The sequence below is a fragment of the Haemaphysalis longicornis genome, unplaced genomic scaffold (assembly GCF_048455015.1).
Source record: "Haemaphysalis longicornis isolate Haplotype H1 unplaced genomic scaffold, Haemaphysalis longicornis Haplotype H1 scaffold_10, whole genome shotgun sequence".
Lineage (NCBI taxonomy): Eukaryota > Metazoa > Arthropoda > Arachnida > Ixodida > Ixodidae > Haemaphysalis > Haemaphysalis longicornis.
The window spans coordinates 34,431,336-34,456,958 of NW_027526204.1; the positions used below are offsets into that span (position 1 = coordinate 34,431,336).

Genomic DNA, 25,623 nt, shown 5'->3' on the forward strand with positions numbered 1-25,623 from the left:
CATTCGTAGGCCCTTCGCTGTTCAACTTCCTGCCAGCGAAATCGCACGGAGGTAAGTAAACTCCAAAATCATTACAATAGACATCGGTGCTTCCTCAGCTAATCGAAGCCGCAGACTTTGGTCTGCCTGCAGACCTGTCTGTCTTTCTGTCTTTATAAATGCTTGCCTGCCTGGTTGCTTGTCTGTCTGTCTGTCTGTCTGTCTGTCTGTCTGTCTCGACTTAGCTCCTGGCATAAAACAAGGGGAAGAAATTTTCGAACAGAACAAATGTGTACGCCACACCACCCCTAGCCTATAAAATTGCTCGCATGGTTGATTTATGTCGACATTACGTAGCGCAAAAAGAACAACCGGGATAATTTAGGCAAAGAAACGAGCAGGGGCAATGGCTCTTTAGTTGTTGTGTTTAATATTGCACTCTTTACTCATTTAAACAAAACCCAAAAAACATACACAACCGGTCACCCACTGCATTGAAGGGATACCTTATAGAAGCAAACAACAAACCAAAGCGCGTGAGCTCTAATTTAACAGTCTCGAAGTAAAACGACACAAACCCTCCACAAAGTCAGCGAACAAAATTGCGATCGACTTGCATTTCATTGGTCATAGAATGAATGTGACTTCTGGAAAAGGTGCTACGGGGCATAAACGCCAAAGGCAATGCATTTCCACTCAGCATTTAGGAAAGCAAGCAATCACACGGTCATAAATATTCTTCACGGTTTTTCAGCGAGTTCTCGCGAGAAAGATAACAGTACCTGTCGTACAGATGTCTGGCTTCAAACCCCTCGCCGTGTTTTATTGGGGCAGCCCAAAGAGAACATGCCTAACTTTCACTGGTGCTTGTACTAGTTTCCTAGCTAACAAACTGTGGTTCTCGGATGTTTTGAATTTACATTTAAATACGAACATTTCTGCACTGGTGAATGACGTTTCATGCGTTTTTAAGATTCTCGAGGGAAGAAGCTATAAAAGAAATATCCTGTTAAAACAAACCTACAATTCTCAAAAAAAGAATTAGTTGGCGGCTTCTGAGTCTGTACATTTTTCACGTATCACACACAAAAAATCGTTTGTACTTCGGTTATTCATATAGTATGCTTTTTTCTCACAGATTGCCGCAGTGAATATGGGGATTTTTGCCTTGGTAAGACGACGTCTAATACGCTTGCCTTTGCACGTTTTTTGAGTGCTGACACCTACATCTTCTCGCTTGTTGCGTTACGATTGTAATGAACAATCCCCAGTTTTGCGCGCCAGATACTGTCAGAATTATGTGGATGATAAATATCTCAGTGAAGTCACCTAGTAATGCGCTATAAGCAATAGTCCTAAGCAATTTAAATATGTTTTGGGTCGTCATAGCAAACACAATTTTACCTCCATTCCTACCGCTCGTGCGGCCCAAAGCAACTTATGAGACGACAGCTCTTTTACTTGGGCTTCGCCTACAGCAAACCATCCATAGCAATCCCGAGCTTTGTTAACATTTGTAATACTGCATAAAGTTATAGAGGTAAACAACTACATGCCAGTTCCATTTCAAAAGAGGGGCAACAGATGCTTTATACCAATCTTCAAATGTCCTGTACCTGGGGTTTCCTATTTTTGATAAAGTTCTATTTGAATAGTTTTTATGGCAAGGCTTTTAAACGCATACTTTATTCGTTGTTTATTTCGTAGATGTAACGGGCCTCTGCTACACTGGAGATAAGGGGTGCTGTAATCTAGTGTAATTTTGACCCCAAAACTCCAAAACATATGTTGAATAACAACAGCTCAAAAGTGGCGGTTAGAGAGCCAGTGGTGACACAGACAAACATTCGCAGTCTGTGGCGCTTAGCAAATTAGCACATGAACCGAGGGGAACGTAAGACCTGTACACAACGCACATATTCAAAAATGTCTTATTTTCAATATGTGCATGACGACAATCATGTCAGTGCAAGAAATGTAAGTAGAACATAAAAAAACCCTGCTAAACGCATGTTTAGCATACTGTTTAGCAACCAGGTTCAGTTCTCTGCCAAAGTGAAATAGCTCTCCTGGAGCAGAGCCCTACTTTGCACTCGCTCGAAAAGAGAGCCCAGAAGAAAAAGGCAATCACATTTTAATAAATACAGTTAGAAACAAAAATCTAGTCTCGAATGGAGCGCCTGGTACATCACTCATGCGGATTCAGGGGCTTCAGAGTACCGACGTACGTCTAAGTGATAAGTGGTGAGTAAAGAACAAATACTCTTGTTGTGATCCTCTTCTGAATCCACTCTATTACCAGGGACGACGAATTGCTAGAGCAATTCCACGTTCCACTGAACAAATCAATTACCCATAGTTAGGGCGTAGCAGAGTGAGACAAAGCATGTTGGCTTGGTGAATTCCAGGGTTGCGCGGTATATTACAAAAGTGTCCTTACCAATTAGCTAGGCGGTTAACTAGGAAAGTAGTTCGTTATCCCTCATTACACCAGTATTACGACTCCAGTAGCGTGTGTTACGGGTTCACCGAGCAGCGAGGACGTAAGCATTAGCGGGAAAATATTCCCAGTATATATCACGCTAGTGTGTCACATCACGATCATCAACAACAGCCCAATAGGTACACTGCAGGACGAACGCCTCTACCATCGACATCCAACCCCCTCTGTCTCGTGCTGCTGGATTGCATTCCGTGCCTCCAAATTTCTTTATTTCGCCTAAGTACTGAGTAATCGGCTTTCTTGTTCTACACCCGCCTCTGGTTGTCCGCTCTACCAACCTAGTAGTGCACCGGTTGCAAAGTCCCCTAACTACGTGTACATCCAAATTGCACTTCTTTTTCTGCATTTAAACTATGGTATGTGTATCCTCTAGTTCGTTCTCTGATTCAAAAAGTTCATTCCGTCTCTTTAAACGTTACTCTTACCATTCTTTTACCCCCGGCACTCTAAGCCCACCAAACTTTGATTTTACGTTAGGCCGACAAGTTTATGCACCGTATACATCACTTGACCACCGCTCTGGTTGTATATTCTCCTTTTTAGTTAGTGTTAACCTTATTTTTGTTATTAAGGAGAGTTTGCCTGTGCATCCCAGCCAGTTCCAATCCCACGCGAGATTTTTTACCATGGCTGGTAATCGCAATAACAACCAGACCGAGGTAGTTTTATTCTTCTACTGTTTCTAGTGCCTCGTAACATAAGCTAAACGAAACGCTTTCGGCAAATTTATTAATTATCATTTAGGATTTACTCGCTTTTATGTTAAGCCCCACAGCTTTGCTTTATGAATTTAGTTCAGAGCATTTCATGTAGGTGCTCTGCCGACTCGCTTAGCGTGACTATGTCGTCTGCAAACCTCAAGCAGCGGAAGTGTTCTCTATTTATTCGCAATCCCCTGTTTTCCTTATTATGGATTCCAGATACTTCCTCCATACGAGCTATTCATCTTTAAATAGTTGCGGTCTCACCTTGCCAGAACGTTGTTGACATCACGTGTGAGCTGCACGTGATCATACGGTTAAGAATGCGAGCGATACACCTTTATATCATTGGTATACAGATAGCGCCAATGGTGCGTAATAAAAACGTTCATATTATTAACAAGCCAACGAAGAGAACAGTCCCAATTGCCTAGATAACGGCAAGATCACCTGTATATTCTTGTGGAAGGCCGGGAAGGAACTCCTTGATAGCTGATACAATTACACCTGCATATAAGGCACTGGCAAACCACTGAACGAACTCGTGGTATAGATCGCACGCACATATTTTGCGAAGCAGACATTCGTGATTAGCAGCCTCAAAGGCTACGCTATAGCCAACTATTCTGTGTCACCTTGTTGGCGAGAGGGAACATGCAGGAAGATATCATTTAGAAAGCAGGCGAGATGGGCTTCCACTGACCATCGGCAATACAGTCATTTCGTTGGAATAAATTATTGCACACACTACTGCCAAAAAAGTGTCAGTGTATGACTTCTTCAAGATCTTGAAAAAAGGAAGCCCAAAGTGAGATTGGGGTATAGTTTGTTTGGATTGTAGCTCTTTCAACATGTTCAAAGCGAAGACGCCAGTCAATTTCAAGGCGATAGGAAACTGTTCCTTACAAGTACAGATGTATGATATGACAAAAAAAATTGAGCTAAATCAACACAGCAACCCTCCACTATAAAGCTTGGGATGCTGTCGCATCTCGAAGGCTGTTTCGAGGCGAATTTGCGGATAGCGTTAACGACATCATTACCGGTAATGGTAGCGAGTTACAATACCGGCCTGTGAGCGTTCAAACAATGTTCGCCGCCGCTGTCGGAAGGGACCGAGTAGGTCCAAAAAAAATGAGTGCAAACAGTTCATGTATATCTCAGAGGTCATGAAACAAGTGTTTCAAAAAGTGTCTCATAGCCTCAACTGACATTTTTTGTGGGCTGTTACAAAGTACTTGGGACCATAAATTCTTCAAATAGAAGCCCTTCACCCGTTGATTGATTTCTCGTTTTGAGTTATTTTGTTTTTCCGAAGAAAACACACAATTTTCCGGATACCAGTAGAAGTATTTCGAGCCAATGAGAACATCTGGGCACCTTCAAATTTTATCGCATCCCAGAGGCATTCGCTATACACATCTACATCAGTCTTTTGAGCGGACAAAAATATTTCATCAAAGCAATGACAAATTTTGCCAGAATACTGGTGCCCTGGGATATCATTCTTTTGGTCAATACGAAGACACTGTAGCTATCCGGAAAATATTCAGCATTAACAAAATGGCGGAAGAACCCAGTCTCTGTGATGCAATACACATCTTCATTACTTAAATGAATTTGTCTTAGAAAGGCTTAGATTTCGGCGTAACCCACGCATGTTCTGATAGTAGAGAGTAAAACTTTTTGAGGATTCCTATCAATAATTCTTCCACTCAGTCTTCGCTGAGGAAGCCTATACAAACGCGACGGAGTAGTCGCCCGTTCGGCTAGGCACAAGCGTCAGTCACTGCAGCAAAAGAAACAGCAGTGAAAATATTGTGATAAGAAGTGGAGATTGCGTACTTGCTTTTTAACTGCGTACACGCAGCTCTGTTGTCACTAACAATAAACTTCTACCCCTCAAAAACATAGGGCGCAGTATTCTGAGGGTTTTAGCGGAACACAATCGATTTTCTGCTGGGTGGATTGAAGGCACTTTGTATGTCCGAGCTGTTCTTGGCTTGGAAAGCAACTTCGTGTAGAATATGTTGCGTGTTGGCTTGGGGCTATTTTACCCAAAATGCCCAGTTTTTTGCTGCCGGAATGGGGGATGAAGAGGACGAGAAACTCACTAACGCGCTGTTGTCCTTGGGTCGTTCAGCAAAGATGGGAGCCTTGGTCACTGTAGTACCGATGACAATGACATGCTTGGCGGGAGAATCACGGGTAATATTTGGGATGTAGTATGCGAGAAAGTTATAAAATCCGAAAACATATTTCAAATGCAGCCGAATAAAGTGTGTTTTAGGCCGCACTGGTGAAAATGTTTGGGCAATATATTGTCAAATGAATACTGAGGATTTCAGGACTAAATGTGTTTTCGACAACTGAGTCTTGATTTTTTCGAAGCAAAAAGTGTGGATTTCCTTCACCGGCAAGTAAATGTTTTAGAAAAAAGCGGCTTCATTCACCCTTTATAGTGTCGAAGCTCTTAATGTCATTAGGAAGACTAGCGGAAAGCCTAGCAGAAATGTTGTATACTTCGTTCAAAAACAGTCACTCATAGGAATAAGCGCCGACCGGGAACTACCGAATGCATTCCGCGAGATCCGCAAGTTGTTAAATCGCATCCCGACGCGGTCCTTCTTCGTGAATTTTACCTCAGATCAAATTCTGTTCACACTACTTTTGTCGCTGTGGCGGATGCCAACTGTAGGAAGGCGTTCGCTTCTCGTTACAGCCGTTCTATGATACAACCATGGTAGCACGTTTCTTGAGACGTCTGAAAAGTCCAGCTGCGTAGCAAGGCCGCTGCGTACGCACCGTTTTCGTTCCCACACAAAGCAACTCATATTGGTGGTTAGAGCGACAACGGGCGGCGCTGAGATGCGCTCCTCCGTGATGCCGGCTTAGTGATTCTCGCAATTGTCTAGTTCTTCAGCCGGCGTTGCTCCCCCTGCTGTTTCTTTGCCCTCGGTTGACGTCGGATTCTTTCTGCACCTGAATTTGCGTGTGCGTACGGTTTTATCACAACATTATATTTAAAAAATTTCCCGCATTTCGCCGAGGGGAAGAATGTGAAAGTGCGAATGCACGAGTTGAATTTGCGCGGTTCGGTAATGTTCGCGAAAGAGAGATCACACACACACACCCAACTACAAAGAAAGAAAGATGCATTTATTCACAGACACCTATTTGTGTTGTCGCTGTACTTGATTGCTAGAGCGGATCTCAGCTTTGAAATTTCGTGTCAGTGCTCCTTTAAGCAGGTGCATTAGCCCTTCTCACGCCCGATTCCTGGCCAATCCCCCACGTGGGTATGTGCCATGTCAGCGACAAGGCAGCGCGCGCCCATCTCCCCGGGTTGCTAGGGAAGACGAGGAGCGCGCGCACCCGCAGCTGTTGCTATGCGGACTATGGCGGCGGACGATCCCCCACGTGGGTATGTGCCATGTCAGCGGCCAGGCAGAGCGCGCCCATCTCCCCCCGTTGCTAGGGAAGACGAGGAAGACGAGGAGCGCGCGCACCCGCAGCTGTTGCTATGCGGACGGCGGCGGACGATTCAGGCTCGCTTAAGAAGTGCATTCGCACTTAAAACCACATACACTAGCTCAAAACGTGAGGTAAAGTAAAGCTTTGGATACCATTAAGAGGATACATTGCCGGAGTTGCCCCATTCCTTGCGAACCAAGTCCTGTGCGAAGGGCGAAGAGTCGGAGCTACGGATGAGCTTCTCTATTAAGCAGTTTTTCGAACAAAGGAAGCAAAGCTGCTAGTAACCGAGAGCAGTGAAAATAGAAGACCAAAACGAATTCCAGGACTTCGTGACTGTCGCCTTTGGCAGAAGGCATGACAATTGCCGGTAATCACATGTCAGGTAAAACCGCTTTTGCAACTTTGCCGAACGCTCGAAAGTATTATATCACATCACTTTACGTTGTCATGCATGGTAGTACGCCGACATGCACTACGGGCGGAAAAAACTGTGGGTGGAGTTCCTAATAGCCAACTGTGCATATAGGGGAGTGCTGGTTTTATACAAGATTCTAACCAGTAGGGATGTTTATTGAGCGGAATGAGTCACGTCTACGATAAAGATACATAACACTATGTTTCTTCAGAACTGGGGGGATATTGGGGTACATTTCGCACAGCCATATCTTCCCAATATTCAGATATGCCTTATAGGAAAAGTGCGCTCAAGAGGAGGACCAGGAGATGGTGGAGAAACCTTTTAGAGTAACATCAAGCTGATTAGTTGGCAGGGTCATCGGTTCAGGGTAAGAAAGTAAGAATAATTTTCTTCAATGCATAGAACGCCTTTCTGAATTGACCAAGATTTGCTCTTTACACCTTGAAGGATTGGAAAAAAATAAAAAGCCGCTTGAAAGTATTCATCGGTTTTCATTCTTGTAATATATGCACGACATATTACGTATACTAATTTTTGCGTTAGTTAGCGAGTCTATTAAGCCTTCAACACCGTTATTATGTCATAACTGTTCAGTTCGAGAGCCATTTTTAATGATAACGATGCTTACAATAGAAATTTGGGCACAAAAGCTTCCCTTGAGTACTCTAAAACAACGTTGTCTGGTGCGCGATCGTGGAGGCATAGCACAAACCTTCTCATTAAATTTGCATGTGAATAAACAATGCACGGTGTGCCTATGCACCTTTTTTCACAAAGCCATAACAAAATTCAATTTCTGAAGAATGGAATGTATGTATTAGAGCCTGAAGAAAATATCCACACGATCTTTCTGAGCCTCCCAAACATCCCCAAAGCTACCAATAAGACGTTTGTGTGGGTGCAGAAAAAAACGCGTTAAAAGCATCTCAAAAAATACTGTAGGCAAGCCTACGCATTTTGAATACTTATCGAGGAGCTCTGAGCGCTGAACCTTGCGAATACGCTACAGAGGACCAGTTACACACGATCTTCTGACTGATCTGGTAAAGAAGGTTGGTCTTTTTATCCTCTTGTGTTGCAAACTTGTGGGAGATAGAGCTTGAAATTATTCCAGTGTGCCAGAAGCTGGCAAAAATAACTGAACTACCAGAAATGCGCTTTTAGTTGCAACACAGTATCAAAGCGAGCTTTTTCTATCCCAGGCACGTCTGCCCCTCACAATCGGAGTGTAGCAGACGACATCGGCGTGAGTCCCTAATCCGAAGTCAGGGCCAGGGGGCGCCACTAAAACATCTCACCGCCAGTAGCACAAAATGGTAAACTGGCAACGCGTACGCTTACGGGAGCCTGAAAAAATAAAAATATACTGTGATGATTCTGTCAGGCTAACGTATCAGTAATTTCATTTCATCAGAAGAATTTTGAATACGTCAGACGCTGTGATGGTTCCTGTACAGACAGAGCCCTCAAAATTATTGCATTCAGGTGCTCTGTAAAGACCTACTTGCGTGACTTCAGGACTACGTTAACTATTGTTAGCATACACATAACATATTTGTTGAAAATAGATTTTCAGATGCCACATGGCGATGGCCATACTTTTGTTGGTGCAAATGGCTGGAGAGGCACTGGCTGCTGATTGTGACGGACAAGCGGTGAGAATATAAATACTGTCACCCATAGAATGAAAATTTTTACACGCTAGCCAGACAAGCAATAACTCTTGAATATTTGCCGCTTGTACATGTAGTCGTGTAGGGAGACAATATATATATATATATATATATATATATATAAATATATATATATATATATATATATAAATATATATATATATATATATATATATATATATATATATATATATATATATATATATATATATATATATGTATATATATATATATATGTATATATATATATATATATGTATATATTGTCCCGTTGCCGCTACGTAAGTAAACCTTGTTTGTTATTGTTCTTGCTGTGTATCCGAATCTTTCCTTATACTATTTCTGCGCGCTTTGTGAATTTTATCTTTCTGTAGATATATATATATATATATATATATATATATATATATATATATATATATATATATATATATATATATATATATATATATACACAGTTAAACCTCGACATAACGAAGTCGTACTCGGGGACGGAAATATTGTTAAATCGAGGTTTCGATGTTACAGTTCATTTAACCAGTTATTGAGGTTTCCAAACTTTGCCCATTGCACACAAACAAATGCTACGTAGTTACCTCTCCACTTAAAGCGGAAATTGTACTAAAACTAGCCGCGAAAATTGTGTGAATAAGAGTGTCAACACTTAGGCAATGGAATTAGGATAGCCGTTGGTAGTTCATGTGTCGTTGTAAAACTGCTGTTTTTTCTTCGCAACGACTGATTAAATGTGATAGCAGACTAGGTTTCCACTTTTGATTTTTTTTTCATTTCGGTCAACAGTAAACGCCGCTGTTAGTCAATTGAACCCGTGTCCAGGCCTCGTGAAGTTCCCCCCGGCGAGGAGCTGGTTCGAAGTTACGCCTCTTTTAGTCCGTTCAGTGGTAGGCTTAGGCGCGACATTGAGTGGTGCTTCGGGCCAACAGCAGAAGAGTGCTATAAAACTTCCAAAAGACGTTTTTTATGTACAAAAACTCTGTATATGGGCGCGTGATGCAACAAGAAACCAGAGATAGCCATGATTGCGAGCCGAGCAGAGTACACCGGGACCGACTGGGTGTAGCAGCGCTTACATGATCCGCTAAAGTGGAAAGCTTAAATAAATTTCTGCTGGTGAAAATCGATTAAGCAATTACTTTTATACCCACTGAGCCCTAAAGAAACTGATTTCTCCGCATTGAAGCTGTCTAATGAACACGGGTGAAACGAAGATGACCACGTTCAAAGAAAGCATCTTATTGCCACCAGCACTCGACGTTTAAGCCCTAGTGAAGAAGTCCGTAAGCAGTGCTTGGCGTTTCTTGACCTCGTGTGCTGACAGCGCTAACAAGGCTTGCTCTTAAGCATTCGCGTACGCCGGCATGCCTCCGCAGAACGTTGATGGCATTCATCACTTCGGTGGCCGTCGGTCTACCATCGGTTTCACCGACACTTCCTCAGGCTCCTTTTCGCAACACTTTTCTTTCCCTTGGAGTGCTCATGCTACTTACAAGACTTACCTAATGATGCACGAACAAAGTATTAATGTGGTTATCAGCGAGCACAACATACAGCAGAGGCCCCGCGAGGAAGGAGGCGTAGAAAAGAAGCTTGAAGTAGGCGTCGGCAACCTAAGCATAAAGCGCGCCGGCATAGGCCACGATGGAGGCGTCAAAATGGTGGCCGCACTATTCAACTGCCTATGACCACCGCTAGCGGTATGAGCAGCTTCTTTCATCGCTTTTAATTGTTGTCAACCGCAGATTTCACCGCTTTTCTTTCATTTTAGCCGTTTAAGAGTTAATGAGTGTACTGAGTACTTTCAATGTAGGCTCTGAGAGGCAAAATAAAACATCCCTCGACAGGAATTTTGTTCTTCCGTTCTTGTCGTTACTTCGTTATATCGTAAGTGACACACGAAATTACTTCGTAAATTCGAGATAAAAATACATGCATTTTGCAAAATTTTGATAGAATATTTGAAAAAATTTGTTATATCGCGAATTTTGTTCAATCGAGGTTCGTTATATCGAGGTTCAACTATATATATTTATATATATAGTTATATATATATATATATATATATATATATATATATATATATATATATATATATATACACACATATATATATATACACATATATATATATTTACCACCCTCGCTGCCTACCAACCCAAAGCACAGGAAAAACTTACATTGACTTAATACCCCAGAAAGTAGAGGTGGGAAATAGTCGCGCCGGTAGCATCGTTCTCTTTCTTCTTGCCCGTTCTTTCCAAAATCTTTATCTGTTTCAATTATTTATCACATCCTCCGATTTGCTTTCCGAGAATTTCTTGACTGCCAACCCTTAATTCTGTCTTATTATTCAACAAGCCCCTCATTTCCCATTCGGATTCGCAACATGCATAGCGAGGGCCTCTGTTCTGGCAGTCTTCGTGCCATAGGGAGGTTAAGAGGATTTAACGCTTGTCGACCACTCTCGACATGTCGTAGACACTCGCGTCACTGCCCGGGGGCTAAAAAGAAGGTCCCCTTCACCCCGAAAAGTCGCAGTGGCGCTGCCTCCACCCCCAAGCACAGAAAAAAATTACATTGACAGAAATACCCCAGAAAGTGGACGGGAAAAATAGCCCCACCGGTAGCGCAGTGGTCATCGGACCAGACCGGTATTCTGTTGGTCGTTGGTTTGGATCCAACCTGGCCGGCATTTTATCTCCACTTTCTTTCGTTCCAAATTTCATATCTGTTTTAATGACCTAGAATATCCCCCCTTTGCTTTCCGAGGTGTGTATATATATATATATATATATATATATATATAGATACGGGACGAGGGACTCGGTAAAGACTCGACTGCAACCTTGATATATATATATATATATATATATATATATATATATATATATATATATATATATATATATATATATATATATATATATATATATATATATATATATATATATATATATATATCGCGAGAGGCAGTCGGCGTCGGCGTGTTGTTGACCGGACTTGTACACGACAGTCACATCAAATTCTTGAAGCCTAAGGCTCCAGCGTGCTAGGCATCCGGACGGGTCTTTTAAGCTCATTAGCCAGCAGAGTGAGTGGTGATCGCTGACCACCGTGAATGGACGACCATATAGGTACGGTCGAAATTTCAGCACCGCCCATACGACGGCGAGACACTTCTTTTCGGTTGCCGAGTAGTTGGCTTCTGTCCGTGAGAGTGTTCTGCTGGCATACGCTATAACTCTCTCGGCACCGTCTTGCTGTTGCAGAAGGACAGCTCCGAGTCCAACGTTACTAGCGTCCGTATGGAGCGTGGTGGCGGCGTTTTCGTCAAAATGGCCCAGTACTGGTGGCATTTGCAGCCGTTGCCGCAGCTCGTCGAACGCTCTCTGTTCTCCGTCACTCCAGAGGAATGCGACATCATCCCGCGTAAGACGAGTCAGGGGCGCCGCAATGTGGGCAAAATTCTTAATAAATCGCCGGTAGTAGGAGCACAGGCCTAGAAAACGCCTCAAGGCTTTCTTGTTGACGGGCGTGGGGAACTGGGCGACCGCTTCTACCTTGCCAGGATCAGGACGAACTCCGGCAGAGCTGACCACATGGCCAAGGAACAACAGTTCCTCGTATCCAAAGTGGCATTTCTCTGGTTTCAGCGTAAGTCCGGCAGATCGTATGGCCTCGATGACCGACTGAAGACGTTCGAGGTGTTCTTCGAACGTGGTCGAAAATACGATCACGTCATCCAGATATACGAAGCAAGTTTGCCACTTGAGGCCCGACAGCACGGTGTCCATAAGTCTTTGAAAAGTAGCCGGGGCTGAGCACAATCCAAAGGGACAAACCTTGAATTCGTAAAGTCCATCCGGCGTCACAAAAGCGGTTTTCTCGCGGTCCCTTTCGTCGACTTCTATCTGCCAATACCCGCTTTTTAAGTCCATGGACGAGAAATAGCGGGCGCTTCGCAGTCGGTCTAACGAGTCGTCAATTCGAGGCTACGGGTAAACGTCTTTTTTTGTCACTTGGTTGAGCTTGCGATAATCCACGCAAAACCGCAATGTCCCATCTTTCTTTTAATCAAAACGACTGGAGACGCCCAGGGGCTGTTCGACGGCACGATGACGTCGTCTTCCAGCATTTGCTGTACTTGCCTCCGTATCGCGTCGCGCTCCTTGGGAGCCAAACGGTAAGGGTTCTGGCGTATGGGTCTCGTCGTTTCCTCGGTGATTATTCGATGTTTTGTCAAATGTGTCTGACGGACACCAGACGTGGACGAAAAGCAATCCTCGTAGTGCTGAAGGAGGTCAAGGAGCGCTCGGTGATTTTCCGACGAGAGGTTGGAGTTGACGCCGACTGTGCATTTAGCGCTCGTCATTGTGGTTGGGCTGGTTTGAAGCAGAAAACAGCATTCCCCTTTGTCGATACCTTCAAAAAATGCTACTGTAGTCCCTCTCGCGATGTGCCGGCGTTCGTTGGAGAAATTGGTCAACAAGAGATTGGTGCGGCCACCTGACAGGCGCGCAAGGCTTCTTGCGATGGCCAAGCCCTGGTCAAAAAAGAGCTCAGTATGCAGTTTGGCAAGCCCGTCGGCGGTGCAGGGATCGTCGCACGATATTGAAACGAATGCGCACGATCGCGGTGGCAGGCTCACGCCTTCATCGGCGATACGAAGGGGCAAACGGCGCTGGTCGGTAAGCTGTTCACGAGGCAGGCTTGTGGACAATCTCACCAGGCGCTCTCCGAGATCTATAACGGCATTGTGCTCGCGCAGAAAATCCATGCCCAATATCAGGTCCTTGCAGCACCGCGGAAGAACGACGAAAGTACTAACAAAATCAGCGCCCCCCAAACCAATCCGTGCTGTACACTTCCCAACTGGCGTCATGAGGTGACCTCCCGCAGATCGAAACTGCGGACCATCCCACGGAGTCTTGACCTTCCGTAAATGGTCGGCAAGTTCTTGGCTAATGATTGAATAATCCGCGCCGCTGTCGAGTAACGCGGTCACCTCATGCCCGTCGATGGTAATAGGAAGGTCGGCATTCGCGACTCTGTCAGTATTCAGTGGCGTCGTCGTCGTGTACTTGCATTGGGGTGGTAATATGTCGGTAATCCGTCGGGTCTTCGTCGCTATATCTTGAGTCGTCGTCTGCGTCGTTTGAAGGTCTTTACATTTGCGATCTTCAGCAACCTTGCCTCCGGAGGTTGCTACGCCTAGTTTTCCCGCCGGGGGCTGGAAAACCTCCCCGGGCGGCTGTCTCGAGGGTCACGACGGGTCGGCGAGAAGTGGGCTGCGGGAGACGGCGAGCGTGATCGACGACTGTCGGGAGACGTAGCTTTTTGTGCGGCAAGATAATCGGCGGTTTCGGCAGGCCGCTGTCCCAACCGCGGACGAGGAGCTGTAGGAGAGAATCCCGGGAGACCAATGTCGCGATAGGGGCAGCGTCGCTGTATGTGGCCAGGTTCGCCACAGTGGTAGCACAACGGCCGCCCGTCTGCCGTGCGCCACAAGTCCGTCTTTCGTACTGGCGGACGTACAGCAGGTTCCTGTGTGGGCCAAGGATGTACCGGCAGGGGTGACTGGCGACGTGGCGGGACAGCAGGTTCCTGTGCGGGCCAAGGATGTACCGGCAAAGGTGACTGGCGACGTGGTGGGGGTGGTGGAGTCGGCAGTGTTGGAGCTTGCTGACGAATAGCCGCGGCGTAACTTGTAGGGAAATGTTGCGTCGGCGGATCGGGTTCTGAGAACACTTGGTGTATCTCCTCCCGCACCATCCTGGCCAAAGAAGGAGCCGACTGCTGGGACGAAATACCAAGGTTATTTAGTTTTTCGCGAAGAACTGACCGTATTAGGTCCCGCAAGGAGCTCTCGTCACAGGTCATACTAGCGACATCGGCACGACTTCTGGTTGTAATACGGGCATATTGCCGGCTACGCTCCTGCACAGCCCGCTCGATAGCCGTGGCCTCCTTGATAAACTCCTGAACCGTGCGTGGTGGGTTTCTAACAAGCCCAGCAAACAGCTGGTCCTTGACTCCATGCATAAGGTATCGGAGTTTTTTTGGCTCAGACATGGCTGGATCAGCGCGGCGGAAAAGGCGAGCCATGTCCTCTGAAAACATGGCGACACTCTCGTTGGGCTTTTGAAAACGCGACTCCAGCAAACGCAGCGCTGGGTCTCGTCGATCGGTGTTCGGAAAGGTTTCCTGGAGCTCCTGACAGAAGTCGTTCCAAGTCTCCAATTTCCTCTCGTGATTCTCGTACCATGTGCGAGCACCGTCCTCCAGCGAGTAGTACACTTGCCGCATCTTCTCGAGATCGTCCCATCGGTTGAAATCGGCAACACGCTCAAAATGCGCGAGCCAGTCTTCAACATCTTCGAACACCTCACCATGGAACGCGTTCGGGGTGCGGGGCTGATGGAATATCACCTGGGAGGTGGTCATCACGGGAGGCGGTCGAGATTGAGGCTGAGGTGTTAACACCGGAGGTGAGGTGGCCATCACCGGAGGCGGTCCAGATTGAGGCTGAGGTGTTAACACCGGAGGTTGACTCCGGGGCACGTTGTTAGGCAGGCCCGAGAGTTCTGGGGACAGACCGAGCGTGCGGCGACTGGTCCGATGCACGAGGGTGTCGACGAGACGAGGCCTTTCGGGGCTGGTGTCCGACTGCGATCCAGGCATGGGTATACCCCGCACCTCACCAGTGTTGCGTCCCGATAGACGCAGGCAAAATCGGCTGTATGGTGTTGCGCCGATTTATTAGGGGCAGGGCGCCTAAAATGGGAAGGCGAGAGACCACGTCAAGTCTCAGCAAAAATGGCTGACCAAGAGAGGCGCGCGGGGGGCCCGGGCCATGCGTTTGTGTCGTCGTCTTCGTATTAGATGGCTATCCTAGAAACAAGGCACCTATCCATCACTTGGAGATTGTACCAAGTGCAATGACCCTTACATACCTTAAACAGGGGATTGCCCTGCTTAACACACAGTCCACGCGACAATATATATATATATATATATATATATATATATATATATATATATATATATATATATATATATATATAGGGTTTGGAAATGAGGGGCTCGATAGGAAAATACAGAAAGAAATGCCCGCAGTCTACAACGCCAAAGAAGGCATAAGGGAGTGGTTAGACTTTTTTACCGTTATTGACGTTACATTATTGTTTATTAATTACGTGAGAAAGAAAGAAAAACACGCGCCCAGAGTGGGGACCAAACCCACGCCTTTCGATTAGATCTCGAATGCCTTACCAATTCGGCTATCTGGGCGACTGTGTTCTGCTTCACTTTCTGGGGTATTTATATTTACTGCAACTGTATCTGACGCTTGAGGGTGGTAGCCAGCGCCACTCAGACTACACGGGGAGAAGGGGACCTTCTTTTTCAACCCCCATGGCGTGACGTGAACGTCTACAGCCTGTCATGAGTGGTTAACTGGCGGGAAACCCTCTTATGCTACTTTGGCATCAAGGCTGCCAGAACCGAGGCCCTCGCTCAGCTTTCGCACGACAATAGGGTTTGGAAACGAGGGGCTCGTTAGGAAAATACAGAAAGAAATGCCGGCAGTCTACAACGCCAAAGAAGGCATAGGGGTGTGGTTAGACTTTTTTACCGTTATTGACGTTACATTATTTTTTAATAATTACGTGAGAAAGAAAGAAAAACACGCGCCCAGAGTGGGGACCAAACCCACGCCTTTCGATTAGATCTCGAATGCCTTACCAATTCGGCTATCTGGGCGACTGTGTTCTGCTTCATTTTCTGGGGTATTTATATTTACTGCAACTGTATCTGACGCTTGAGGGTGGTAGCCAGCGCCACTCAGACTACACGGGGAGAAGGGGACCTTCTTTTTCAACCCCCGGGGCGTGACACGAACGTCTACAGCCTGTAACTGGCGGGAAACCCTCTTATGCTACTTTGGCATGGGTTCGGTCCCCACGTGGGTGGGTTAGGCGTGGGTTCGGTCCCCACTGTGGGTGCGTGTTTTTCTTTCTTTCTCACGTAATTATTAAAAAAGAATGTAACGTCAATAATGGTACAAAAAGTCTAACCACTCCCCTATGCCTTCTTTGGCGTTGTAGACTGCCGGCATTTCTTTCTGTATATATATATATATAGATTTCGATGAGTCTTACCGAGCCAGAAGAAACGGTAAGGTAAAAGATAAGAACCACGTTGCGGTTAACTTCTTGATTATAAATTAGTCCGACAGTTTCGGAATTGGAACTTCCTTCCTCAGGAACAATCCCACAATGAACACCGAATCCTTATGCACACTGCATGCGAGGGAGTCTGTCTTCCTCTCTCTCATCAAGGAGGGGAATACGCCAGAGCACGTAAAAAACCCGGTAAGAACACGGCACCTGCTGAGTGGAGAGGATTAAAAAAAAGTGGAAAGGTGGTGGTTTTAGTGAGAAAACGGCACGCGTGGGGGAAGGGAGAGGGACCAAAGGTTTCTATCGGCCCGCTGCGGCTGGGATAATAGAGAACTGAGAATTAACATACAGACAATGCATGAGCACAGATGGGAAGAACGGGGCGGTGGTGTAGTAACTAGGGACGCGGTCTGGGCTCGGCATTTGTTTCGTGGGTTCACCCAGAACAGACCGTTAAACGGAGAGGCATTGCTTTTACCAAGAAACCGGTGATAAATCTACGTTGTTTGCCCTCTGAAGGGCCGTGACATGGCGAGAGAGAAAGGCACTAGCGGCAGCCAGCGAGGAGGAGCACAGCTTTCGGACCGCGCGGAAGACAGGGATCAAGTTACACAGGGGCGCGGCGAGTTCGGAGAAGGCGACGAGTGCGCCGTCCGTCCTTGGCCGCAGCGTACAGTAGTTTAAAGGCACACATTCGACGCGAGAAGCGTGAAGTTTAATGGAGGGCCGGCACAGAAAACTACTGAATTACGCCACCGCTATGTCTTAACAGAACACGATAATCTAAAGGTACGGCCAGACTGGCACGGCCGTTCAACGTCACCTCCATCTCTCTTCTTACTCTTCTAAGTTGCCCCAACGTGGACAGCATTTATCGCGCAGCACGTGCAGTGCGGGGCTTAGGCGGCTTTTTTGGGCGGCGCTCCCTCTCGGTATGCGCCCGTTGCCTGCTGAGCTAATGGTGAGTGGTCCTGAATGAGTTAAAAAAACTTTTATGCTAGGAGAAAGGGGTGGAACAATGTGCATCCACTTCCTGTTGTCAATCAACGTACGTGGTCCTCCGGAGGCATGACATGCTGCCAGCGCTTTCGATAAAACTTGAGTCAGCGTTTTGAACGTATAAATAAGGTACGATTCCTTCTGTTCGCGCTCACGTTTAGTGTTAAAACCGGTCTCTAGCACAGTGACTTTAATTTGGTCGAATGAATGTCCTGCGAGGCTGACATGTCTTGAAATGGGCAAGTTCTGTTGTGTTTTAGCGTGAGAACAGTGGTTGGTAAAGCGTTTACGGAAGGCGGTTTCTGTTTGTCCGATGTACTGCATGCCACAGATGTCACAGTGAAGCATGTAGACGACATTTTGGCTTTCACAGTTTAGATTCGCATTTATTGCAATACGTAATCTGAGGAGCTGGCTTTAGCAGTAGTGGTGGTTGTCATGTGTGAACAGACCTTACAACGTGTTTTTTTGCATGGCTGGCATTCCCGTTGAGTGCCTTCAATGGTACTCGTCTTAGCTCTGATTACATATCTTTCAGGTTTTTTCCACGGCGATAAACAACTCAGGGGGGGGACAGGGGGCTTTTGGAAAATTGAAGATAGCCGGCTAGTTTGTTCCACTATCTTGAAATGTCTCGAAAGAATATTATTAACTTTAGGCAAGGAAGATGACTGGGTGAGGATAAGATTTGTCGGGTTTCCTTCATTCCTGGGATTCCCTCCATGTAGAATTTCCTCGCGAGCTCTGTTGATGGAGTCATCGACCACTACTGCTGCGTACTTTTGACGAATGAGGGCATTTTTTAGTTGTTGGGAATTGTGGTCAAAGTCGGCGTTGTCAGAGCAAATTCTGCGGTATCTGTGGGCCTGGGAATAGGGAATGCTCATCTTGCAATGCCGTGGATGGTCACTTTCAAAGTGCAGATACTGCTGGCGATCTGTGGGTTTTCTATACATGGCTGTGATCGTGGTCGTGCCCTCTACCTGAATGGTGACGTCGAGAAAGTTTACCGATGTCCTTGAGATATTATGCGTAAAAGATATAGAAGGGTGGACCGCGTTGAAATCGCAAATGAACTTATGCAAGCCTGCCTCGTCATGCGGCCAAACAAAAAAGATGTCATCCAGAAATCGCTTGTATATGAGCGGGCGAACGGCTTGAGCTTCCAAGAAGGGTTCCTCGAGTGCCGTCATGAACAAGTTCGCGAAATCAGGTGCCATTTTTGTGCCCATAAGTGTGCCGCTAATTTGAAGGTAATGTTTGTTTCCGAACTGGAAATAATTGTATCGAAGCACCAGGTCAAGTAGGGTAGTAAGGGCGTGCTCAATAATCTCTAGTGCCATATCAGCGTTTTGACATGCCTCCACGGTATACCTGATGCTGTCTGAATGGGGGATATTGGTAGAAAGCGATGAGACATCCATTGTAACCAGGAAGCTGCCAGGAGGGATTACCCGTCCAGGCATCTCTCTCAAAAAATGGTTTGTGTCCTTGGTATTGGCCGGAGTTGTGGGAACTGCGTTTTTCAAAATAAAATCAAGAAAGCTGGATATTGATTCTGTTGTAGTAACATTGCAAGATACAATGAGGCGGCCTGGATTGCCAGGTTTGTGAAATTTGGGGAGTAGTTAAAAGAGTCCCGGTGCTGATTAGGTGGGCGTCAATGCTTTAAACATGTACTTTGTTATATCGCCATTTTCAAGAAGCCTTGTGAGCTCAAGGGTGAGGTTTGATACGAACTGTTGTGTTGGGTCCGCAGGAAGTTCCTCCTGAAAATTCTCATCACTCAGTTGTCGGAGTCCTTCCCTAATGTAGTCGGTTTTGTTAATTACGACTATTGCTCCGCCCTTGTCCGCCGGCTTTATAACAATGTCATCCCGATGGCGGAGGGAGAAAAGGGCCTTCCGCTCATCAGTTGATAGGTTGTTGCGGACAAGGTTTGTTTTCTTTAATGCATTCAACACGTCTTTTTGAACGGCCGAAATGTACATAGCGAGATGTTTGTCCCGACCATCGCTCGGTGTCCAACATTTGTCTGATGCTCCCGGAATTTTTTTGTCTGGGTTCGTTTCCCGTTCGTAGAAGTATTCACGAAGGCACAAGTTTCTCGCAAAATTGTCTAAGTCCTGGTACAGCTAAAATTCATTAAATTTACCCGTACAGGGACAGAATATAAGACCTTTTGACAGCAGTTTAAGTTCAGATTCTATGAGCGGTACGTCCGATAGGTTGACAACGTTGGATTTTGGATGCGCCGAACATTCAGATGGGGTTTGACTCACAGGACATACGCTTTTCTCCTCACCCAAGGGTACAGCAGTTGGATTATCCGGAATGGAAGAATTCTCAGTTCTGGTTTGGCTTCCTGAGCATCCAACTCCCGCCGCCCTAAAGGAGTGATCAGGAATGGGGATATTGTCTCTCCGCATCTTTTGAAATTTTTGGTCATTACACCTCCTTCTTTTTGGGATTCGTATCTCTTGAGTTCCATTCTTTCCGTTTTGGATATCTCCGGGCTGCTCCGAAGGGAAGTTTCCAACTTCTCTAATTCTAATGTCTTTCTTTCTCCGTGTCCTCTTATTACCTGCATTAGCTGCAAGGATGCGTACTCAAGAAAATTGTTCCACCACGCCATTTCATCTGCATTAATATTTGTCATTGCCGGTGTCAGCCTTAGCCACAGTCCTTTAGGTATTTTACGTGCTGTTGCATATTATTTTAAAGTAGCACTGTGAAAGTTGTAGCGCACTCGCTTATCTATGCTTCTGCAAAGAGAGAGGAAGGCGCGCGACCAGGGTCGTGTCGTTCGGCCCGTACCTTTATTTGGGCGGAGGCAGTCGTTGCGAACACCCGCGTTAGTCGTCTCAGGGGGGGTCAGGCGTGTCCCGTTGGTCCGGCGTGGCGAAGTCTTCGGGATCACAGCTATGGTGGGAGAGACCTCCGGAGAAGGGGGAGCCCGCTGACATTCCCGCTGTGCAAGCGTTGCACCTGGTGTTGGGTTCTACGGTGCCTGGGGTTTAAAGGGTCTCCGCTGCCAGCCGAGCGCCCTGAACGAGAGAGCGTTGCGGAAGTGCTCCACAACGCAACGCCCTCAAAACTCGCGTGGAGACCGTCAGCAGAAAAGACCCTCCGTACCGGTAGTTCGTGGAATGCGCGATCGATGTAGCGCACGTCTGCTCCTAACTCCTTCCGCTGGGACAGGCGGCGCACCTCGCGCACAAAAGGGGAGTCCTCGCAGTTGAAGGATCTGACAAACCGCCAGTCTCCCCCTCGTCGGCGCCGGTTCAGGGTGCGGGGAAGGCGCAGGCTCAAGCATATCCTTTTCAAGGCCGGACGGTGGAGGCGAACCCTCGCAAGCATTCGTCTTAGCTTCGTCTTAGCTTCCTGGTAACAATGGATGTCTCATCGCTTTACACCAATATACCCCATTTAGACGTCATCAGGTATACCGTGGAGGCATGTCAAAACGCTGATATGGCAATAGAGAATGATGACCACGCCCTTACTACCCTACTTGACATGGTGCTTCGTTACAGTTATTTCGAGTATGAAAAAAAACATTACCTTCAAATTAGCAGCACAGCTATGGGCACAAAAATGGCACCTAATTACGCGAACTTGTTCATGGCGGCACTCGAGGGACCCATCTTGAAAGCTCAACCCGTCTGCCCGCTCATATACAAGTGATTCCTGGATAACATCTTTTTTCTCTGGCCGCATGACGAGGCAGGCTTGCATAAGTTCATTTCGGATTTCAACGCGGTCCACCCTTCTATATCTTTTACGCATAATATCTCAAGGACATCGGTAAACTTTCTCGACGTCACCATTCAGGTAGAAGGCACGACCACGATCACAGCCCTTTAAAGAAAACCCACAGATCGCCAGCACTATCTGCACTTTGATAGCGACCATCTACGGCATTACAAGATGAACATTCCTTATTTTCAGGCCCACAGATACCGCAGAATTTGCTCTGACAACGCCGACTTTGACCACAATTCCCAACAACTAAAAATGCCCTCGTTCTTCAAAAGTACGCAGCAGCAGTGGTCGATGACTCCATCAACAGAGCTCGTAACCTAAACCGCGAGGAAACTTTACATGAAGGGAATCCGAGGAATGAAGGAAACCAGACAAATCTTGTCCTCACCCACTCATCTTCGTTGCCTAAACTTAATAACATTCTTTCGAGACATTTTAATATACTGCAACAAAGTAGCCGGCTATCTTCAATTTTCCTAAAGCCCCCTCTCCCCCCCCCCTGAGTTTATCGCCGCAGAAAAAACCTGAAAGATATGTTATCAGAGGGAAGACGACTACCATTGAAGGCACTCAACGGGGATGCCAGCCATGCAAAAAAACACGTTGTGAGGTCTGTTCACACATGACAACCACCACTACTGCTAAACCCAGCTCCTCAGATTACGTATTGCAAAAAATGCGAATCTAAACTGTGACAGCCAAAATGTCGTCTACATGCTTCACTGTGATATCTGTGGCATGCAGTACATCGGACAAACAGAAACCGCCTTCCGTAAACGCTTTAACAACCACCGTTCTCACGTTAAACACAACTTAACTTGCCCATTTCAAGACATGTCAGCCTCCAAGGACATTCATTCGACCAAATTAAAGTCGCTCTGCTAGAGACCGGTTTTCACATGGAACGGGAGCTCGAACAGAAGAAATCGTACCTTATTTATAAGTTCAAAACGGTGACTCATAGTATCAACGAGAGTGCTGGCAGCATGTCATGCCTCCGGAGGACCACGTACGTTGACTGACAACAGGAAGTGGATGCACATTGTTCCACCCCCTTTCTCCTAGCATAAAAGTTGTTTTTTTATACTCATTCAGGACCACTCACCATTAGCTCAGCAGGCAACGGGCGCCTACCGAGAGGGAGCGCGCCCAAAAAAGCCGCCTAAGCCCCGCACTGCTCGTGCTGCGCGATAAATGCTGTCCACGTTGGGGCAACTAAGAAGAGTAAGAAGAGAGATGGAGGTGACGTTGAACGGGCGCGCCAGTCTGGCCGTACCTTGAGATTGTCGTGTTCTGTTAAGACATAGCGCTGGCGTAATTCAGTGGTTTTCTGTGTCGGCCCTCCATTGAACTTCACGCTTGTCGCGTCGTGTGTGTGCCTTTACATTACTCTACGCTGCGGCCAAGGACAGACGGGGCACTCGTCGCCTTCTCCGAACTTGCCGCGCCCCTGTGTAACTTGATCCCTGTCTTCCGCGCGGTCCAACCGCTGTGCGGCTCGCCACTCGCTGCCGCTAGTGCCTTTTCTGTCGCCATGTCGCGGCCCTTCAAAGGGCAAACAAAGTAGGCTTATCACCGGTTACTTGGTAAAAGCAATGCCTCTCCGTTTAACGGTCTGTTCTGGGTGAACCCACGAAACGAATGCCGGGCCAAGACCGCGTCCTTAGTTACTTAGTTACCCATCTGTGCTCTTGCATTGTCTGTATTTTGTTTGTCAGTTCTCTTTCATCCCAGCCGCAGGGGGCCGATAGAAACCTTTGGTCCCTCTCCCTTCCCCCACACGTGCCGTTTTCTCACTAAAACCACTGCCTTTCCACTTTTTTTTAATCCTCTCCACTCAGCAGGTGCCGTGTTGTTACCGGATTTTTTACGTTCTGTGGCGCATTCCCTTCCTTGATGAGAGAGAGGAAGAGAGACTCACTCGCATGCAGTGTGCATAAGGATTCGGTGTTCATTGTGGGATTGTCCCTGAGGAAGGAAGTTCCACTTCCGAAACTGTCGGACGTATTTATAATAAACAAGTTAACCGCAAAGTTGTTCTTATCTTTTACCTGACCGTTTCTTCTGGCTCAATAAAACTAATCGAAATCTATATATATATATATATATATATATATATATATATATATATATATATATATATATATATATATATATATATATATATATATATATATATATATATATATATATATATATATATATATATATTTATCTATATATATATTTATATTTATATATATATAATATATATATTTATATTTATAATATACATACACACAATCGAACAGTGATCTCGGAGTTGTTCAGGTGAATCGTGCAATCTTGCAATCCTACACAACGGGTAGAAAGCAAGGGTTTCTTTTGGAGGTGAAAAAGCTAGGCCAACCATCCCCACTAAAGGCGGCAGCATTTGGCAAAAATATTAGTAACAACTTTGTAGCCGAGGAGAAAGGCCCAGCGAATGCCAGTTTGGCTTTCTCATCTATTTATTGTCATAACGCATTCATAACACACAAATAAACCGTACTCTGGAAAACTACAATTTAGAAGAAATGGTGAGTCATATGTACACTTTATGAAAACGTAATTTGTAATCTGTGTAAATCTCTGGAATGTCAAGTTGGGAGAACATTTACCGAAGAACTTAATTTTGAGGCAACCAGTAGGCTCTTGTGTTTCTCAAAGTTTGTCTTTTCTACCTTATTTCGTGATTGCTCTGAAGTTACACACAAACCTCAATGTGAGTGGGTGCACCCTGGCTTCCAGGCTGAGATGCTTCTAAAATAAGAACAATTTCGAGGCAATACAGCGTGATGCAGTGTTTCGTTCCTTTGGTTCGGCACAGCGAAAAGGTGCTAAAAGTTGGGGGTTACGAAGAGTTTTTAACCACCTGCCCAATATTTTACACTAGCACTTGTGGCTTCGCCAATGTTGAAAATGTTGCAGTGACAGGGAATGTATCAACACTGCACTGCGTTGCGCAAACGGTATAAATGTTTTCAATAACTGCAAGAAGGATCAAGACGAAGTAGAGATTAAGACAATCTAAAACTGCACAAAAGACTAAATTGCACTAGGATGTGTGTGCGAAATCTTAAAGCAGTCTTCTTACAATCCAAGAAAAACTATAGGAAACGGAAAAGAATGAAACTGGAAACTTTGTGGCTTTTATAAACGTAATAATGAAGCTTCAAAAACCCATGATGTATGTTCAATTCGCGAGACTTCGATTGGGCAAATAACTCACTCTCAACGACCGTTTTGTTATAATCATCTCAGAGAAGTTTAAGCAGACAGTATACAATCCATGTTTCTACGTTTTTTTTTTCAGTGCTCTGTTTTCGACAACTCCTGCTGCCAGGGCAGTTTCTGCTTCGCACTCTTTCCAGGACAAGGAGTCTGCACTCCATATCCCTTCAAGTGATCATCCTCACGGCCAAATATCGCAGACCATACGGAGGCTCTGTTATGGGCATGCCTAAAACACTGCACCTCAAGTGCACTGAAGTAAATAAAACGTTTCACTGAGATAGCCCAATGAGCCTCAAAGTTATTCTTGTAGATATCGAATACACGATCTTCACTAAAAATTTTCTTCACAGTAACACAAAGAACAATTTAAAAATATATTTTATTTACCGATTATGAACCTTGACGTTTGACGGATGGGCTGTGTCTCGACATGTCGTAGACGTTCGAGTCAGGGCCCGCCGGGTAAAAAGAAGACAATCTTCACCACTAATTTCCGGAACCGCGCTGGCTACTATCGCACCGCCGGAATCAAAATATTTAGCCAGGAAAGTGAAGGGGAGAAAAATCAACCGATAACGTAGCTGTAATTTCAGGAGGCATTTCTTTAAAGGTCTTGGGTTGGGCCCCAACCGACGACTATGTTTCTGTCTACTAT

The 25,623-nt window shown here is 45.8% G+C and overlaps 1 protein-coding gene and 1 long non-coding RNA gene across 6 annotated transcripts in view; both read left to right on the forward strand.

The window, feature by feature from the left end:
- Positions 1 to 25,245, forward strand: LOC144157693 (uncharacterized). Its single transcript, XR_013319828.1, has 4 exons — positions 1 to 51; positions 1,118 to 1,150; positions 8,647 to 8,733; positions 25,048 to 25,245. It is a non-coding gene; the product is annotated as an uncharacterized LOC144157693 (long non-coding RNA).
- The window catches only part of LOC144158373 (uncharacterized), a 641,189-nt gene that overhangs the window by 148,508 nt on the left and 467,058 nt on the right, over positions 1 to 25,623 (forward strand). The gene's annotated exons all lie outside the window — the stretch shown is intronic.